Genomic DNA, 6000 nt, shown 5'->3' on the forward strand with positions numbered 1-6000 from the left:
GAGTGGAGAAACGAGAACAGAAGCCGAGAGCAGAACTGTGTTAAGTTAGAAGGCCCTACGATAAGGGACGGACACCCACGTCGCCAGCTAACCGTTATGACCACCCCCAGCCCATGTTAAAAGCTAGAGCCTTAACATGAGACTTTTTCGCGTCTCTGTTACATCAGGACCACCCCCCAGCCCATGTTAAAAGCTAGAGCCCTCCAGAAGAACAGTATAGATCTTACGATAACACAAAAAGGGCCACACCACCCGCAAGTTTTTAGCGTGAGACTTTTTCGCGTCTCTGTTACGTCAGGACCACCCCCAGCCCATGTTAAAAGATAGAGCCCTCCAGAAGAACAGTATAGATCTTACAATAACACAAAAAGGACCACACCACCCGCAAGTTTTAGCGTGAGACTTTTTCGCGTCTCTGTTACGTTGCAAACTTTAAAAAACATTGCCCCAACACGAAAAGTATAACGTTTCTCATTGGATAGACAGAATTTTTGTAGGCGGAGATTAAGGTTAACATTGAGACCCTGATTGGTCAGATGAAAACACAGCCAGATAGCTTTTTTAAACCAACTTCGGTAAATTGTAGTAAGGAGAAGTTAGGGGAGAGTTGCTTCCGAGACGGCGAGGTGAGCGGAGCTGTGCTGTCCGTCGCCCCCTGACGAACACCGACAAGGTAATGAACACATGCGATGCCACATAACAGCGCATAAAGCTTCACTCAGAACTGCCGAAGTCTCATCTGTTACACCCCCTTTTTGCGTAATACTAGTGTCGATCATCAATTAAAGCTCATGGTGTTCACATTTACCACTTGAAGTAAAAATCTGAAATGCGATGATTTTTCTGTTATATAGTTATTGAGAAGCCACATCAGCCACTGTAATTTACGACAAGTTAGATAAGTAATTACAGATAATTGAGGGTCACTGTAGACCATTTTGATAGTTTTCTCTTTTGTGAAACTTAATTTAAACCTAGATTATAGATGTGATATGGCATAGGTCATCCTTCGATCCATTGTAGAATTTGGGTTGGTTTTTACCATCCTGCATTAAAACATTTCCTTTTATCAATAGTGCAATTTATAAACAATGTTTTGTGAGTAGAATAAAATTTCCAATGGTAAACTTAACTGCTTTTTCGACGTTATTTTACCAGCTAACTAAAAATAGGAAAGCCTTGAACCCCTTCCACTAAATTTAGTTAGTATAGTATTAAGATTCTTTTACTGGGAGTGCAGTGGATCTGACGCTGAAATCATTAAGTATTTGGTTATATCATCGCTAGTCTCACTGAACTCTTCTGAATTCTACATGTCATGTGTGGTCTGGCGTCTCCTTACCAGCAACAGGTCCCAGGTTCAAACTGGTCAATTCCTTAAAAAACACGCTCAGAGCGTCGGTGCGCGAAAGTGGTAGGGAGATACGTTATAGAACAAACAGACACCACGCAGAATGTTAGACACTGCCACAAACATCGTTGCATAACTGACGCAGCACTTCCAGCTTGTGGTGGAAATTCTCCTAAAGGACCATCCCACCACTCGGGAGGCCACAGATGTATCCCTTTCAGACTCACTCAGTGACTGTAGGAAGCATGGTTCAAATGGTTCAAATGGCTCTGAGCACTATGGGACTTAACTTTTGAGGTCATCAGTCCCCTAGAACTTAGAACTATTTAAACCTAACTAACCTAAGGACATCACACACATCCATGCACGAGGCATAGGAAGCATGAGTGCGTCTGAGGGGCACGGTGGGATGACTGCTTTGCAGTTGTGCACCACACTGTGGCTCCTGGTTGTAAGCATTTCCTATTCAAAGGTAGACACAGATGACGCTCTGGTAGTTATGCTACTTCGCTACCTGTTTGCGAACGACGCTGAAACGGTTATCAGTACATCTACTATCCCCCGGGTGCCATATGCCGTCTTCGTATGAAAATGGACTTCGTATTTCCAGGTGTACTAATTTTTTCGGCAGTGTGTCATACGGAAGGTAAGGAAAGAATCGCTGCAAGTTTCCAATAGGAAGCGATAAAGTTACTGGCACTCACTGAATAAAAAATGAGTACCGTGTGTTCATTTTGGTGAAAAATCTGTCACTCCATGCAGTGCTGGGAGTCGAGTGTTGAACGTCCGAAGCATGACATCCATATTTAGAACTAAGCACTCATCCTGAAGTACATCGTCTTCACTTCCATTTTGCAGCAGGGACCATAGCGGTAAACAGGAAGATTAAATTCTGTCCTCGCCTGCCATTCTCGTTGTTGTCTCCAGTCCACAGACTGATTTGATGTAGCTAGCCACGCTGTTCTATACCAGTAACTGCAGTAACTAACATCCATTTGAAACTGCTGATTGTATTCATCCCTTGGCCTGCCAAACCGGTTTTTACGTCACACACTTCCCTTTGAACTCGGAATGGTAGTTGGAGCTAGATGCATGGGACACCCCATTTCGGAAATCGTTAGGGAATAAAATATAGCGTGTCCCAAAAAGACTGACCCGATTTTAACTTGTAATAATATTGAGACAAATGTCACTAGCTGACTGAAACTGCGCTAGATGTAATCGGCATGGTCTATAGTTTCATAAAAAATCCGCTAGATGTCGCTACGAGCGCCGACCTGGAGCGTGCAGCCAGTCTCGCGCAGTATGGCGTCCGTGCAACAGAAGGCATATTGTGTTATTGAATTTAGTCTTAGTCAATCAGTGATCGCAGTTCAGCGGGCGTTTCATATTCGATTTCGTGCTAAACGTTCCTCCCTTACCTCGTGACACTGATGAACTAAAAACCAGAATATCAGCTGCTGAAGCTTCAGTGACAGAAGACACCTTACACTCAGTTTGGGATGAATTCGGCTATCGTCTAGATGTCGTCCGTGCAGCCAATGGAGGACATACTGAACATTTATGATGAATTTTTATAAACTTCTGTCTTTTATGAGTAATTTAAGATGCAATTTGTTGGTGTTAAGGCGTTCTTCCTAATAAATAATTGTATTTAAAATTGGGTCATTCTTTTTGGGACACCCTGTATTCAAAGATCCATAGTGTCAAGAGTGTCCTGAGAATACCAAATCTGAGGCATTACCTCTCACCATGGATAATGCTAAACGACCAAAAGCAGTGGGGTTCGCCTAGTTGCCAATACTAACAAAGAAGCAACACTTTGTGGAATAGTCACAGAAATCAATGTGGGACATATGTCGAACGTATCCATGAGGATGTTGTTGTTGTGGTCTTCAGTCCTGAGACTGGTTTGATGCAGCTCTCCATGCTACTCTATCCTGTGCAAGCTTTTTCATCTCGCAGTACCTACTGCAACCTACATCCTTCTGAATCTGCTTAGTGTATTCATCTCTTGGTCTCCCTCTACGATTTTTACCCTCCACGCTGCCCTCCAATACTAAATTGGTGATCCCTTGATGCCTCAAAACATGTCCTACCAACCGATCCCTTCTTCTGGTCAAGTTGTGCCACAAACTTCTCTTCTCCCCAATCCTATTCGATACTCCCTCATTAGTTATGTGGTCTACCCATCTAATCTTCAGCATTCTTCTGTAGCACTACATTTCGAAAGCTTCTATTCTCTTCTTGTCCAAACTATTTATCGTCCATGTTTCACTTCCATACATGGCTACACTCCATACAAATACTTTCAGAAATGACTTCCTGACACTTAAATCTATACTCGATGTTAACAAATTTCTCTTCTTCAGAAACGCTTTCCTTGCCATTGCCAGTCTACATTTTATATCCTCTCTACTTCGACCATCATCAGTTATTTTGCTCCCCAAATAGCAAAACTCCTTTACTACTTTAAGTGTCTCATTTCCTAATCTAATTCCCTCAGCATCACCCGACTTAATTAGACTACATTCCATATCCTCGTTTTGCTTTTGTTGATGTTCATCTTATATCCTCCTTTCAAGACACTGTCCATTCCATTCAACTGCTCTTCCAAGTCCTTTGCTGTCTGACAGAATTACAATGTCATCGGCGAACCTCAAAGTTTTTATTTCTTCTCCATGGATTTTAATACCTACTCCGAATTTTTCTTTTGTTTCTTTTACTGCTTGCTCAATACACAGATTAGATAACATCGGGGAGATGCTACAATCCTGTCTTACTCCCTTCCCAACCACCGCTTCCCTTTCATGTCCCTCGACTCTTATAACTGCCATCTGGTTTCTGTACAAATTGTAAATAGCCTTTCGCTCCCTGTATTTTACCCCTGCCACCTTTAGAATTTAAAAGAGAATATTCCAGTCAACATTGTCAAAAGCTTTCTCTAAGTCTACAAATGCTAGAAACGTAAGTTTGCCTTTCCTTAATATTTCTTCTAAGGGAAGTCGTAAGGTCAGTACTGCCTCACGTGTTCCAGTGTTTCTACGGAATCCAAACTGATCTTCCCCGAGGTTGGCTTCTACTAGTATTTCCATTTGTCTGTAAAGAATTCGTGTTAGTATTTTGCAGCTGTGGCATATTAAACTGATCGTTCGGTAATATTCACATCTGTCAACACCTGCTTTCTTTGGGATTGGAATTATTATATTCTTCTTGAAGTCTGAGGGTATTTCGCCTGTTTCATACATCTTGCTCACCAGATGATAGAGTTTTGTCAGGACTGGGTCTCCCAAGGCCGTCAGTAGTTCCAATGGAATGTTGTCTACTCCCAGGGCCTTGTTTCGACTCATGTGTTTCAGAGCTCTGTCAAACTCTTCACGCAGTATCGTATCTCCCATTTCATCTTCATCTACATCCTCTTCTATTTCCATGATATTGTCCTCAAGTACATCGCCCTTGTATAGACCCTCTATATACTCCTTCCACCTTTCTGCTTTCCCTTCTTTGCTTAGAACTGGGTTTCCATCTGAGCTCTTGATATTCATACAAGTCGTTCTCTTATCTCCAAAGGTCTCTTTAATTTTCCTGTAGGCAGTATCTATCTTACCCCTAGTGAGATAAGCCTTTACATCCTTACATTTGTCCTCTAGCCATCCCTGCTTAGCCATTTTGCACTCCCCGTCGATCTCATTTTTGAGACGTTTCTATTCCTTTTTGCCTGCTTCATTTACTGCATTTTTATATTTTCTCCTTTCAGCAATTGAATTCAATATTTCTTCTGTTACCCAAGGATTTTTACTAGCCCTCGTCTTTTTACCTGTTTGATCCTCTGCTGCCTTCACTACTTCATCCCTCAAAGCTACCCATTCTTCTTCTACTGTATTTCTTTCCCCCATTCGTGTCAATTGTTCCCTTATACTCTCCCTGAAACTCTGTACAACCTCTGGTTCTTTTAGTTTATCAAGGTCCCATCTCCTTAAATTCCCACCTTTTTGCAGTTTCTTCAGTTTTAATCTACAGTTCATAACCAATAGATTGTGGTCAGAGTCCACATCTGCCCCTGGAAATGTCTGACAATTTAAAACCTGGTTCCTAAATCTCTGTCTTACCATTATATAATCTATCTCATACCTTTTAGTATCTCGAGGGTTCTTCCCTGTATACAACCTTCTTTCATGATTCTTAAGCCAAGTGTTAGCTATGATTATGTTGTGCTCTGTGCAAAATTATACCATTTTCATTTCTTAGCCTCAATCCATATTCACCTACTACGTTTCCTTCTCTCCCTTTTCCTACACTCGAATTCCAGTCACCCATGACTATTAAATTTTCGTCTCCCTTCACTATCTGAATAATTTCTTTTATTTCATCATACATTTCTTCAATTTCTTCGTCATCTGCACAGCTAGTTGTTATATAAACTTGTACTACTGTAGTAGGTGTGGGCTTCGTATCTATCTTGGCCATAATAATGCGTTCACTATGCTGTTTGTAGTAGCTTACCCGCATTCCTATTTTCCTATTCATTATTAAACCTACTCCTGCATTACCCCTATTTGATTTTGTGTTTATAACCCTGTAGTCACCTGACCAGAAGTCTTGTTCCTCCTGCCAGCGAACTTCACTAATTCTCACTATATCTAACTTTA

Source organism: Schistocerca serialis, chromosome 4, assembly GCF_023864345.2.
Source record: "Schistocerca serialis cubense isolate TAMUIC-IGC-003099 chromosome 4, iqSchSeri2.2, whole genome shotgun sequence".
Lineage (NCBI taxonomy): Eukaryota > Metazoa > Arthropoda > Insecta > Orthoptera > Acrididae > Schistocerca > Schistocerca serialis.